The sequence below is a fragment of the Terrapene carolina genome, unplaced genomic scaffold, assembly GCF_002925995.2.
Source record: "Terrapene carolina triunguis isolate 2854851 unplaced genomic scaffold, T_m_triunguis-2.0 Scaffold96, whole genome shotgun sequence".
Lineage (NCBI taxonomy): Eukaryota > Metazoa > Chordata > Testudines > Emydidae > Terrapene > Terrapene triunguis.
The window spans coordinates 50,247,739-50,263,264 of NW_020664447.1; positions in this window are offsets into that span (position 1 = coordinate 50,247,739).

The following is a 15,526-nucleotide window of genomic DNA, read 5'->3' on the forward strand; positions in this document are numbered from 1 at the left end:
CAATAAGACTGCGTTTGTTTACATATTTCAGTTATCCATTCATTATACTTACCAGTCACTGGTATTGCTAGTAATTTTAGCATATTTTATTCATTCTTCTGACTTTCCTTTTTCCCTGTGCTGTCAAGCAATCTCCAATGTGTATAAAATATTTTGTCTTTTTATATCAACTGTTTAATTTGTTACATTAGTATTAGTTGGTCTCATCATTTTCCTTCTTCTTTTGACATTGATTTTTCTTTTTTATTTATTCTGTCTTTAACTGTAGATATGAATAGAATGATTCCTAACGTGCCACACTCTAACATGTGGAATAAACAAATGTTAATTAGGACATTCATTTAGATGACTCTTATCAGTCCTACAGTATGAATAATAATGAATTAATCACAAATATTACAATTCTAAAACAACATGACAATTGCTATGTCAATAGAAGTCTCAGTTTCTTAGTTTTACATCTAGCTGGAGTTGAAAATTGTATTTATACTGTACTTGTGTTTTTATGTTTGCTATTGCTATTTGTTTTGTTTGGTTCATTCAGTTTGTACACCAAACTGAATATTTAAAACGATATTTTATTATTTTGAAATGGAGGCAACATGTCCTAGTGGTTATTTCAGGGGCCTAGAAGTCAGGAGTTGCGGAATCTGTTTCCGTCTCTGACCTGCCTCCTCACTTCCAACATTTTGTGGCACAGTTGGATAAGACAAAGGATCGATCCATCTTAACACAAAGACTGTGCAAATGGCTCAGAATGCATATACTTAACTGCTATAACCTATCAGGTGTACAACCACCTGTTGTGATTCACTAGGTAAAAGGTAGTCTCCACCAGATGCCTTTGTAATGTCTTTATCATGAAAATATGCAAAGTTGGAACTGAAAGCACTACACACCCCTCCTTATTCCATCAGTTTGACCTCTGGTTCCGAAGCCCCATTTGGGAGATTACAGGACTAATCACTTTATAACTAATACTCCCTAAATCCTTCCTCCTAGAGACTCTTTACTGCTAGGTATCACCCAAGGAAGAAGAATCATATGGGAAGCTTTTGAAGGCAAAACCATGGCTAGTTACCACAGTAACTGTGGTTCTCCATGATAATTGTTCATATGGGACCCACCTTTCATAATTCTTCAGAGACTCAGAATTTCTGAATTAGAAATTTTTTACCCTTGAAATAAGAACAATGGAGGGGGGAGGGCAAGTGACTCCAATGGACTCTGCTTGTTAGCTTTTAAGCTCATATGCTGGGGGGTGCTTCTCCCAAGAGTGGATCCTTCTGTCTATCTTAGTCTCTTATATGATCCTCATTACTGTAATATCTGAGCACCTCACAATCTTTATGGTATTTACCCTCAACACCCCTGTGAGGTAGGGAAGTGATATTATCTGCATTTTAAGGTGGCTTACTCAGAGTCAGAAAGGCTAAGTGACTTGCCCAGAAAATCTGGTGGAGCAGAGACTCAAACCTAGGACTCCCAAGTCCTAGACTAGGATCCTACTCACTAGATCATCCTGTCTCTTTATTAGTCTTCTAGATAATCATCTGGAATTCCCACAGTTACTATAGTAAATAACCAGTTTTTATTTTGAAAAGGTGAATAAAGTAAAAGGTTAATTATAGGGAAATATTTGCCATATTACTGATACAAATGAGTGCTTACTTTTTGGTAAAGCTGCCTTTCTGATGGTGACTACTGCATGCAAACTCAAAACAGGAGAGAAAGGAATTCAGAAGCCTAAGTAGTGAAATTAAAAACCGTTTCACATCCTGTCACTTTGTTGTTTGTCACTCTCCCCACTCATTGGCACATTCTTCTCTTCTAGAATGGATGGAGATGCTCCGGTACTTACTTGATAGTTACTCAAGAATGTACAGGATCTTCTGGGCTGAAGATTATTTAAAAAAAAATCCACCCATTTGCTTCATAAGGGTTTTTCTTAAATTGTATTTTTAAGGAGGGGTCAGGGAGTGTCCAGGTTTTTCTAGAAAATCCAATTTCAATGGCATTTTCTCTCTGGAGAGAGAAAAACTCTCACTTACTCAAACAAAACTCCCACTGAGGTCCTGAACTGAGATAAGAATTCAAGCAGATGAGTAAGGAACTCTTATCACATTGGTGCTGCTTTCTGGTGCCCCCAAATAATTGCCAAACTCAACTTGGAATTTTGGATGCCTTCTCCTTTTCTGGTCAACATTCTCTGAGATCCTTATGGTGTGATCCCTGTTGTCACCTGTGGAGAAATTGTAATATTGTAGATGAGATCCATGATGTGGCTCTGAGATCAGAAGTTTGCCACATGTGAGTGGCTGTCTGGGAGCTAAAGCAGCAGATAGCATCAGTAAGTTGTTATGTTTTCAAGTTGAATGAAATTCATTTTTAGTTACTCTGTTGAGAAACAGTTCATGCCTTCCCATCCAAATACCACATTCTATAATATAAAATGTAGCTAAGTGACTTCAATATTACTTTACCTTTCATTACTGATCTTATTTTTGTCTTTAGGCCATGACGGGGCTTATGCCATTCTTAACTAAGCAAATAAGCAACAACATATGTTGAAATATAAAATAAAATATGAACATGTGAATCACCTTTCAGATGAATCATTGCCATAAAACAAATAATTTACATTTAAATAACTTATCTCCCTTTCATCTAATTTTTAAAACTTATCTTTATTCTTTCTCAACTAATTCACAAACTTATGGACTAGTTTGATCATATTTGTGCAATAAAATTGAAAATTTAAGATATGGCAGGTAATCAATTTTAGTCACCTCATCTGTGTTTCCAATCTCATTACAGATTGCAATTTTCAGTGCAGATTACATGATGACCCATCAGTGGCTTTGTTGTTTCTGAATTACCGATTCCTCGCCTACTGCCAGATAAGAACAAAGCCTATGCATCAGCCTGACAGCTTGCAAACAGAAAATGGGCTTGTAGGATTGGATTTAAATCCCAGGTGTAGGGGATAATTACCACATCAGTCATGCAGTAACTGAAAAATGGTATTTCAACAAGAAAAATTACATTCCTTTTATAGTGCCAACAGAAATCATTATTTGAGGCTTCATACTGATTCAGTGTATCATTACATGTGCACTGTACTCATTAAATGTAATGTTTGTTGCAACATAAAAAAGTTATTATTTCAGATACTTTTTGTGAAGCAGGTAGCTTAAATTCAAGGTTTGTGAAACCCTGACAATGTAGAGGTCATTCTGGCTATAATATATATCACAATTGGAACAACACTGGAAAACTAAGCATTCAAAACATCTTCTATTGTGGATGATACAGAAAAGGAGATATGGAAAGTAGTAGTGCATAAATCCTTCTTTTGAGACTCTCCATGGATTAGATCCTTTGAAGCAGGCTTTTGATTCATTAAAACAAATAAAATGCTAATAAGATGCTATCGACATCTGTGTAGGGCTGTGCATTTTATGCACTTCGAATATGCAGTACAGCACATTATCAACAAATTCTTTCATAGTTTAAGGATCAAAAAGGAGAACCTCCTCCCCCTCAGACTCTAGACCTTTGGTTACCCACTATTTAAATACAGATATATTTTATCTTGTAATTTTTACTTTGGATGGTTACATACAAGGTTTGCATTGTTATCAAATAGAGAACAATAAAACAAAAGACACATTCAACAGAGAAACCTTAAAGCACAGAGAATTATAAGCTGGCTACCTGAGAAATAGCTATATTGTGTTAATACATAGTGTTGTTTATAGTCATCAAGGCCCTCATCCTGAAAATCCTCACTCAGCAAGTAGACCCATTGATTCTACTGCTCACACAACTAAAGCTTTGCAGAGTTGGACCATAGACCTTCCCACTAAGGGTAATCAGAATAATAAAAAAGAAGAACATGAAGTTATTTTGTTGCATCACTTGGCATACCTGTGTGAGAGGGGCCATAATGCATTGTATTTGTGTTACTGCTTAACCTGCAATGTATTTCCATTGCTTATACATCCTATACTTTGCAACAAACCTCCTTTCTAATGCAGTGGTGGGTGGGCAACATCGTGTGACTTCAGTGCGAAGCCTAGCAGCTAACAGCAAATCTCAGAAGTAGATCAACCATTTATAATTTTCTAATGAAGTATATAATGCAGAAATACATCTGTTTATCATTATTATATTTCATGTGCAGGCCATAATTGCTCAGCACTGCACAGTATGCAAAAGAAATCATGAGTCTTTGCTGCATGTCCAATTAAACTAGGGGCCACATTCACTGCTTACAGATCCTGACTTCTTTTCCCCAGCCCTGGCCTGGTCCTAGTCTTGGTAAATGTCAGAGCAGCCTGGGTGCTGCTTTGAATTTGTACCAGCTGGCAATGGTTCTTTAGGACTATCTGCCACTTCTCCTCTCCATCATGACCCCCAGGTGGTGTGGACCTAAGGAGGATGGCGAAAGGATAGATTACACCAGCTTTTTACCCATCGGGGATTCACACACCCTAGTGGTACATCCAAGAGGATAATTAGGACCAGACCACAAAAGGAGTCAGTCCAGGAAATGTGCCCCATGTCTGTTCATTATGGGTTTGATGCTACCCCTATTAAAGTTAGTTGGAGTTTTTGCCATACGCTTCCATAGGAACAGAATAATGAGGTGAGATACTATGCTATATTTCACATCATTTGCAGCTTATCTTTGTTGCTTGAATTTGCATGTTTTATTGTAGAACAGTAAAAGGCTACAGTCAGTGTAAACTAATTAAGCACATAGTAATAGAGTTACAAGGAGTCGCAAGAGAACTGGAAATGATTTTGTAGTGATATTGGGAAGAAAAATGCAGGTCTGCAGGTGAATCAGGTGGCAATATTACAAACTGTATTAATATGCGGACAGGCAAAGTGAATGAAACAGAAATTAATATTTTGTTCTGCTGTGGAAACACCAACTCCTGTAATGCTGTGAAAAATGGAATTTAGCTGCATGAGTGCTATCAGTGCCTTGCATGTAATGGATAAATTGTGGGGTTGACACATAACTGAATAGGGGATTATAAATTGTGCTCCAAACTCACAGCATTCTGAAGATCATGGTTTTATAACCTGTATTTTTTTATTTTTTATTTTTTTGCCTTCTTCACAAAACTGTCCATGCCTAATTGTCTACACAAAACAAAAGGTGCCTGGGTCTTTTGTTTCACTTCTAAACTGAATACACTTGCATAATTTGTAAAAAAAAAAAAAAAGGGTGCTGCTCTTAGGCAGTGAAACTTCCAATTTCTAAAAAACACTTTTTTGTATGAAGTAATGTCCCTGTAGTGCTGGAGAATTTGGACTATAGCACTGGAAATGATAGGATTTAAGTGTATCTAATAAATATTCAATGAGATAAACAGTACAACTGCACTGGAAAAATTCATACTGTATTTTTCATTCCTGATCACAATTAATATTCAGTTCTTGCTTTGATTCTTTTGTTTCTATCCTTAGGGCCAAAATTATCAAACACAGGCAGCTAACTTGAACCCACAAAATATAAACATAGTGAACAGGTAAATGGGCATGCAAAACACCAATTTACACTTGCAAAACAGGTAATTTCATGCACTAGCAGTAGTCTGCACATGCAATTACTCATCTGGTTCATGCATATGCATGTTTTTGAGAACAATTATCTGTTTGCATATGAGCATATATTTCACAGGCTCAGTTTAGGCTCTGATTTTTAGTTCTTATAATTTGTGTGCATGTATAAACACCGGTGAATTCATTTCAGATGGATTACAGGTGTATGATCCTGTCACGGTAGGAGGCTGCATTGGATCAACCTTATAGGTTCACTTGGAAAGTCAGCTTCTACAAACACACATCTCCCAAAAATCTCCTCTCCTTCCCTTTACCACCTAGGTATCTTCAGTACATCACCTGTCACTATGCCAGTTCCCCTGGCCCACCTGTTCTTCACACACCCCTCACTGATGGATCTCTTCAATGGGAGAAAGGCCCCCCTCTCACACTTGGCTGAGTACCAGTTAAACTCTCTGAGGTTCTCTCAGGGTCTTTAGAAGGTGCCAAGTGGTCACACTCATCTCAGCAAGCTCTATAGGGAGTTCCACTGGTTGACTGTGCCTTATGTGAAGAAATACTTCCTTTTGTTTGTTTTAAACCTGCTGCCTATTAATTTCATTTGGTGTCCCCTAGTTCTTGTGTTATGAGAAGGAGTAAATAACACTTCCTTATTTACTTTCTCCACACCAGTCATGATTTTATAGACCTATGTCATATCCCCCCTTAGTCGTCTCTTTTCCAAGCCGAAAAGTCCCAGTTGTATTAATCTCTCCTCATATGGAAGCCGTTCCATACCCCTAATCATTTTTGTTGCCCTTTTCTGAACATTTTCCAATCTTTTTTGAGATGGGACGACCACATCTGCACACAGTATTCAAGATGTGGGCATACCATGGATTTATTTAGAGGCAACATGATACTTTCTGTCTTATCTATTCCTTTCTTAATGATTCCCAACATTCTATTTGCTTTTTTGACTGTCGCTGCACATTGAGTTGGATGTTTTCAGAGAACTATCCATGGCAGGTCTCTCATAGTACCTGATGGTCCTTTCCAAGGGATAGCTAGAGAAGTTTAAGCAATTCCCTAGCAACTGCATGCTAGGTTATTGAATGGTCTGTTGGGAACCCATGAAGGATTCCCCCGGTACCATGTACAAAGATTAAAGGGACACTACTAGCTCTATGTCAGTTACAAAGTCACTCTAGGAGTGAGGATGTGAATGCCTCCCAGCTCCTGGAGCTCTGCTGGGAGGATCACTGCTTCCTGAACCCCTAAAGAACCTTGGAGGATTGAGGGAGGCAAGGGTCTTAGTTTGTGACCTTCTAAAAAGCCTGCTGGTGTGGGGAGCAGCCACCTGGCAACTCCTTGAAGTCCCCACTGAGACACTAAGGGGCAAATGGGTCTCAGGGTGTGTAATGCAGGTGATCTGTGACCACTGTGTTATCTTATCCTACGTGTGGTCCAGTTACTATAAGAACACTAATACTATCCCCAGTAAGCAGGGTGTCATTTTAGTTAAGTAGTAGTGCTTATGGAGGCACCCTATGTATCCGCACCATGTAATCTCAGCTCCACTGTGCACATATATAGGAGTGCCTGCATACATGCAGCTTAGTACTTGTATGTGCTATCTACAGCATGTGTATTCATTGCTGGCATGAGCTGTTTGAATATGTCTGCTTTTTAGCTGTAGGGATAGTCACCAAAGTGTGGCTGGATTTTTTTTTTATTTTAGAGTTGGGAAAGCATGGGGTGATTCCCTCCCTCTCCCCATTCTCTCAGCTCCAAAACAACTGAAAGAATTTTACTCAAAGTTTCCAGTACAAAACAATTACCTTCAGGCAGGTACCAAGCCTGGAAGATTTCAGCTTGAGAGATAACTGCTTCATTCAAGTTAAACTGCTTTGAACAAAGTTAATCGAATAGTGCAAATAAATTATTCATCAATTCACAGAGGGAAGAAAAGCCAAATAACCTATTTGCAAATTTTATTCAACCAGCTCTAGTTATGAGCATGTGAAAACAGGCTGTTATAGTTTAAACTGTTTTGTACCATTAACTGTAGCAGTCACTGCCAGCACCCATTGTAAATCAATCGGACTTAGGTAACTCTCTCTCGACTGCCTTTAAAAATCTCATTCCAGCTCTTTAAGTATATTATAGTTAAAATGGCTTGTGTTAAACTGGGAGGTAAAGGGAAGCCATTTGGAATTTATATTAACAATATCTAGCTTCATCAAAAGCATGTTGATATCAACGGTCAATAGCAAATTGGTGTGGGACTGGCAAATGGTAGTTACTGTTACTGTAGAATGCTGTACATCTGCAGCAGCCATGCTGTGGTAGGTGGAGACTATTTTCTTTTCAATATAAATGCCCATGCTCTGAGATTGTTACATCTACCAATTTGATTCACTTTCAAAAAATGTCAACGGAGTGCAGTGGTGCTTACAATGAGTTAAAGGTAACTCCTCTCCCCTCTCCACGGACACAGATGCTCAGGCAAAGGGCTACACACTATCCACTGGGTGACAGAAGGCAAAATGCCTCTGGGAAGGTTGAGGAGTTTTCACTTACTCCTGCTTTTAGTTTATTTTAACTTGTTTTGATTTCTTGTTACAAATTGTATCCATTGAAGAAAACCCTTGCTGACAACATCTGTACTTTTCTTTCTGCTGAGTCAGTCCAACAGCTTATAGTACATGAATTCCCAAATGTATTTGTTGTTGGTCAATGAACAATGAGATTATTTATAATGGCACTAGTGGGGCTTTGCTTCCTGAAGGAAAAAAATGTGCATCATCCAACTACTGCAAAAAATCTATTTAAAGGATCTAAAGCATTAGTAAGCCCATGTTTTGAAATAAGTATTGTTAAATAATACTGTATTTTATTTTTATTTTTATTTTTTGCTTTTTTCAGAGAACATTTTCCCCCTTCATTTCAACCTCAATTATATTCACCTTCTGAAATTCAGATTTGTCAAAACCAGGCATACTAATTAAGAACACAGGTTAAGTGCCAACACAATTTACTATTATAATACTCAGCTAGTTATATTCAGTCTTGCACCACCACAACAGAAACTATATGATCATTGGTCTCGATACATTTAGAGGTACTGGGGATGTTCTAGGACTCTTTCCGAGCTCTGGATACATCAGCAAATGCCAATGCCTTCCTACTATACAGACAGGAAGAATCTTGTTTCTGGACCTAAAAGAATAATTCTTAATAACTTTTCAGTACATTTACTCTCCTATTCTGTTTGTCCAGGAAAAATTGTGAAATTTTCAGATTTAACTCATATTCCCCCAATATATTTAGTGAATAATTCTTGGTCTGTTGGTCACTCGTGAGCAACTGTAAATAAGTCAAAATTTGAAATTCATGCTCTTTAGGTCTGATCCAAGTCCACCTGAAATCAGTGGAAAGAATCCCATTGACTTTAATGGGCTAAGGATTGGATAATTGGCTAGTGTGGTATTGGAAACTGTACCATTAAGTGCTTTAGCCTCCCAGAGAAGAAGTCTGGGGGATGGACACTGGGGTAGTTTACCTTCTGTTAAGTAGACACAGTTGGAGAACTGCATCACTGAATAAAGAGGATCTCTTTCAAGCACCTTGGACCAGAGTGATTAGTGAACACCACAGTTAGCTATATCTTACATTACCGTTTCAGTTCCATGAATAGATGTCTTGTATAAGTTATCAACTGTTCAAATTTTGCATTGCATATTTGAGTACAAAAGGAAGTTTGATCTGAAAATTCACTTTTTGCAAGTATTCATACTAGTACAGAATGTTTGCAGAAAGCAAATACAAAATGGATATGAACAAAATCAAAGTGGATGTGTTAAAATATAACTGAATATTCATTGGAAATATTTTGAGGTATTCGTTCAGTTTTATTTACTGCACACGTCACTACCCATTTCAAAGGACATGTCTATACTCTGTTTCATGGTATTATCGGATAAAATAAAACATTTCACAACCTTCTTAACATTACAGGCCACAGAAACAGAAAAGTAATGTGAAACTATACTGTTCATTTCATTTTGTAAAATACATGCTCTAATTCAAGCATAATTGGCTCAATAATGTTTACTTATATAGTAGAGAAGAATAATTCCCTTCACTGCAGTAATTACTGGTTGAAATTCTGTGATCTATATTATGCAGGAGGCCAGACTGAATTATCTTACTGGTCCTTTCAGGCTTTAAAATCTGAAAGTTCTCTCTGAAAAATAATTTGCATCAGTTGGATAGCAGTCCAAGTAGTCTCTTGCATTGTGCACTGCTGGTGCCTCTAGCGTCTATTCAAAATTTAGCATTTTTAAAAGAAAACTAAAAACCCCGTTGGGGTTAGGAGATGGCTTTACATTTACCACATCTAAACACAATGCTCTCTTCTCCTTCTGCTTAAATGACAATCATCAGATGCCAAGTTATGGAAGAGTGACATCTGGCTCCTTGGCAAACACCTCAGGCAACTGTGTTAATGACTTCGGAGATGGCTCTGGATCTGTAATAGTACAATCCAGACAACAAAGTTAACACTATCTGTTTACTCTCAGACATCTTTTTCCTTTTGTCCTTTAACTCACATTGGTTTACTTGATTACCACTCACAAGTCTGACTTACAAGCCTTTCTATGTATTTCCATCCGCTACAATATGCTTTTTGCAAAAAGTGATGGCCATACTTTACAGCCAGTTATATTCTGCATGCAACTGAAAAGAGAATGTCTTGTCATTTGAAAGTGTATTTTTAGTGCTTGATTAAATTGCATTTTGTAGATGATCACATTTAGTGCTCTTTGCGACTAGACAGTATAAAGGAAATATAGCCTTGTTGAACATATAGGCTTTGAATTTGAAAACTATACCTAATGCTTCATTAGCTATAAAACGGAATTGTAAAAAGTGGCAATTGCAATAATAATAGTTATGTCTCTCGGCGGACAAAAAAATATTGCTATACTGTTAAAGCAAAGTTTTAATCTGAAATTGCATCTGATGTTTTGATATGACGGCATTGTTTTCTAATGCTGAGCTTTCTTACCTACCAATGAGCAGTTGATCTATTAAATATATAGGCAACAAAAATACCTAGATGCAGATTCTTTGTGCCAATCTAGTGGTGCAAAAGGAGGGAAACCTTTTGCAAGTCATCTGATGAGGATTCCCCAGTGTGGAGGCATCCGTAGCATGTGTACAGCCAGCAAAGCCGACACTGCCACAACTGTCAGCTCAGGAACATCTTGGGAGTTGCTGCAGTATGGTGTAACTAAGCTATTCCCAGTTGGTATATGGCATATGTTCCGCTAGGGGAATGTAGCTAACTAGTTCAAATTAGAGTAGCCCCTAGGCTGCTGTAACCCACACTGGTTATCAGGTAACCAGTTGTTACCCCACATTCTGCTGCACACAGTAGAAGCTGGCTGCAGCAGAGAATATGGCCCCTAGGCACTGAGATATATAGTGGTGGACAGTATAAAAACACAGGACTAGATCATCAGGTCCAGCTAGGCTGCATTTATCCAAGAACTAAAGGTGGATGAGAGGTAGTTGTAAGCCATCTGCCACTCACATGATCCTAGTATCACCTGCAGCTTGGAGACTGGTACCCCGTAGGGTCATTCCACTGGCTGGGAGTTGCAGGAGTGTAAAGTGCTCCAGCCATGCCCCTTCCCAAACCTGACATGCCCTATGCTGTGGGGACTAGGAATGTGTATGGTAGGAAGGATTATGCAGGCTTTTTGCAGGCTATGCCAGGGAAATCCCCAACTGCCCCATTAGGCCAGCGTAACAGCTGCTTTATACTGCCTAAGCAAAGTAGCCAGAAGGAGGTCTGAGGATCTGGCCCTTAAACAGATTTCTGTAAAACTGCTATGCACCCTCAAACCTGCTTTTCTACATAATGAAAAATCAATGTTATGTACGTCCATACAGAGATATTTAAAATTTCTTATGCTTTGCTTCAGTTACTTTAGATATCTATCTATCCGTTTGCTTGCCTAGTAGCTATTCAGGTATTCATTTACTTTATAAAAAAACACATTCTTTGCTATTCTAACTTATACATGAATATTCTGGCCACACTGTAGAACCAAAGCATTCATCATGTTTAATGGGGAACTAATGAAAAAATATTTATTTTGCCTAGATTTTTATTTATTTATTTTTATTTAGATACGTTGTTATGAAATATGTATAATCAATTCAAATGCCAAGGTAAATTACAGTAGTGGGTTTACAAAATGTCAATTTTTAAATTAAAAGGGGCTCAGTGTAAAATTCTAGGTGCAGCTCCTTAATAATGACATTACACATTGTATTTCATTGAAATATTACCTAAAGTTGCTGGTACTGAAAAAAAAAAATATATATATATATATAGCTGGTACAGGAAAAATATAATATATATATATAGCTGGTATAGGAAATGATTATATATATCAATCATCAGTGTTTCCCTATTTAAGTGGCTAAAGTTGCAAGAACCAATTATGGACTTTTGCTACACTGGCTGCTTCACCGAGACACAATAATAAGAACAATATAGATATTACTGCCAAGGTGAAATGTCTTTCAGCTATGAATTATTCTCGTTAGGAATAACAAAATCTTTTTTTTTTAAGAAGTTGTCAGTCTCTCACTGAACTCTCTTGTGCCTTCTTTAATGCAAAACTTCAAGCCCTATAAGAAAATCATGCTGCCAGTAAGGCTGTGAACAGATGTTTTATCTCCACATTGTGTGTATAAATGCAAGTACTCTGATGTAAATTGATCAAACTGTAGAAACAAATCATTTAAGATTTGTGCAGTGATTAATAACAGAAGCCAGTAATCAAATCTCCCTGCCACCAGCACATCTGTTACAGAGAGTTTCTAGTTTGCCCTATTATGCAAATATGTAATAAAACAAATACATTACTTGATTTAGCAGCTGCTTGAAAAATATTTTTAGGGTTTTTTTAATGTATTGTTTTTACGATTGATAGCTGCTAATGTGGTCTAATTCAATTACGTTTATGAAAAGGGTCACAAAATTGGAAGAATCATTTGTGTGCCTTGTTCTGTGACTAGTGCAGAATTTTAAAACTTTCAGCACTGCTCAGTTGCATATAGCTTCAAGATCGGTGAAGATGAAAGAGAGTCCAAGATGTTTTGGAACACACAGTGACAATAAAATAGTAGGAGAGAGAGCTTTGCTAGGGCCCAGTGCTTCAAACACTTCACACAGGTATAGTAGTCTCATTGACATCAATGGAATTACTTACATGAGTAAATGTGTGTGTTTGCAGAATCAAGGCATTGATTTATGACTTTATTGTTGCCCCTCCTCCAAGGTATGGCTCAAGCCTCCTGCCTGATGCTTGCTACTTCCAGTGGCTTATCCCCTTTCCTGATATAACTTGGGTCCTAGTTCTTTTTAGGGGAGCCTGGTGCCTCCACCCAAAGTGACTCCTCACTGTGGCTGGAATACGAGCGTGCTGTCCACTGGGAAAATGAATAATGCTACCACAGGAAACAATAAAATACATCAGCATAAAGCCCAACAAAGAATGACACACCCCAAAACAACAATATAACATATGGGGACTAGGAGCAGGAAAATAAGGAAGAGGAAGAGAAAAGACAGGGTTAGGATTAACTAATAAATACTAAATATCACCAACTAAACATTTACAATTTATCCCAACCCTCAGCTCCCTCCTGGGCATCTTCCTAGGCAGATGATATGCTCAGAATAAGTTTGGAGACAAGTGCTGCAGGGCTACGCATGCTGGATGCCCTAGACAAACAAAGGGGTCCTCTTATAGTGTCTTCAATCCTGGATGGATCAGGGTCCTCTCCTGGCTCCTTGGTCTCGGGTTCTTTGGAGATCCTGGCTGGTTCTCAATAGCTGGCACCAGGTCAGTTCTCTGCCTCTGTGGACACTGGTCTCTGCAGGGCTAGAAGTGCCTGAGCTATGCACTAGATCTCAGAGCAATTCAAAGACTCCCCTTGTGGAGAGTCGGTGTTAATCAGAGACCATTTGAATTGTTTGCTTCTCAGATCCCAAGCTCAAACTGAAACTAGCCTCTGAGTCAGGCTGTCCTCTCACACCGTGGGGCTGAGTAGCCCTGGCTGACCATTGGCCCAGCAAACTGCTTGACGATATCCAGAATTCTAGGAGCTGGCAAACTCCAGGGGTTACATTATCATCATTGTATTACTGAAAAGGACTGTAACTTCTCAAAGCCAGTTCTAGAAAACTGTGTCCCTTGGTGTCCCCTGAGGAAATTCGCCCCTGTGCAAAGGAAGGGGTGACAGACCTTTTTACATTTTCACAGACCTCTATCATTTAAGCCCCACTTAAATCCTATTTTGAGGGTTTAAGTGGTACACTCTGTAGCCCTTGTCCTGTCCCTCTCCACAGGAGTGAATTTCACTCAGGATGAGGACAGCGGGGTTGCACAACAAAACCCAGAGAGAAGGAGCTATTAAGATCATGGTTTACTCACTGCTATCAATGATCATTATTTAGCACCAAAAATGTAGTAGGCATTTTATGGAAATGGGTAAGCAACAGGGGGCCAGGAAGCAGTCTACACTGGAGGACCAAGCTCTAATATAGGGCACAGCAGAAAGAAGGTAAAGTTTTACTGGTGGAGGAAAAAAAAGAGGATTATATTGCATTGTGGGAGCATAACCATCCTCACTCAGGGGTTGGTAGGGAAGCATGGCCATCTGGTCAGGGCTACAACCCATGACCAGCAGAGGCTGTTGGTAGGGGGGCCTGGGCCTTCCCATTCCACTGGGCTACCAGTGATCTGGCAACCAAGGCTGCTTAAGGCTGCCCTCCTTGGGCCACTTCCTATTCCCCCCACCCACCAGCTTAGCCCAAGGCTTTCCACTGCTGGGGTAGTCAACATCAAGAAAGCAAAAAGGGATTACCAATGTCCAGGTCCATATGCGGGGGCAAGGGGAATGTTTCCCTCTCTGAATGCTTCTGGGATGGGTCCTCCCTTTCCTCAGGGAAGGCCCTTTGGGGCAGTTAACCTAGAGATTTCAGCCTTCCCTCTGCTCTGCACTGCTGGAGCCGTGGTCTGCTGTCTTCCAGTCTGCCACCAAATGGGCTGTTTCCCTGTCTTTTAATTCCTCCACCAGATGGAGCATTTTCTGCAGGTGTGGCAGGGTGGGCTGGACCCAAAGTAATTACTTAATCACTTGTTGCCTAGTGTGGGGTTTGTACACCCCATCACAGGGAGGGAGAGATACATTTGAGTGGGCTGGAAAATGCAATGTAGTGGGAGTGGGCTAAAGAAACTGCTACCTTCCAGATAGGGTGGCCCCTGATACATCCCCAGAATATCAGATATTCCAATACTTCTGGAGATAGCATGAGCCCATCCCCACCTCTGCCAGTGTGACCTCACATGCACCATGTATGCAAGGTCACACCGCATGAAGGATGCCATTTTGAAGGTTACACTGGTGGGGATGAAGCAGCATGCTCTTCAAAATGGCATCCTCCATGCACAATATCAAACAAAACCACATCTGGTTTTACTGGACAAGGGACAAACCAGACAAAAACAGGACTGTCTAGCTTAAAATCAGATTTATGGCCTGCCTACCTCCATATGATGCTTGGATTTACCATAGGAAGAAAATATATAGTGTTGTCACTCTGTCCCACCCCCAGTGCTGATTCCAGTCTGTGAAGAGAGGGCTCTACTGAGTCATGTATAGGGAGTGGGAAGCCAGGACCACAGAGACATCTCCATTCCCTTTCTGTTCTATTAATGATCTTATGCCACGTCCATCACTGTGATATCAGGAGCACCTTCCATTAACACAACAAGTACCAAAGAAGTCAGGGCCGGCTCTGGCTTTTTTGCCGCCCCAGGCAAAAAAGCCTCCGGCCGCCCCCCCCTCCCCCCCGCAGGGGGGGGGGGGGGGGGCG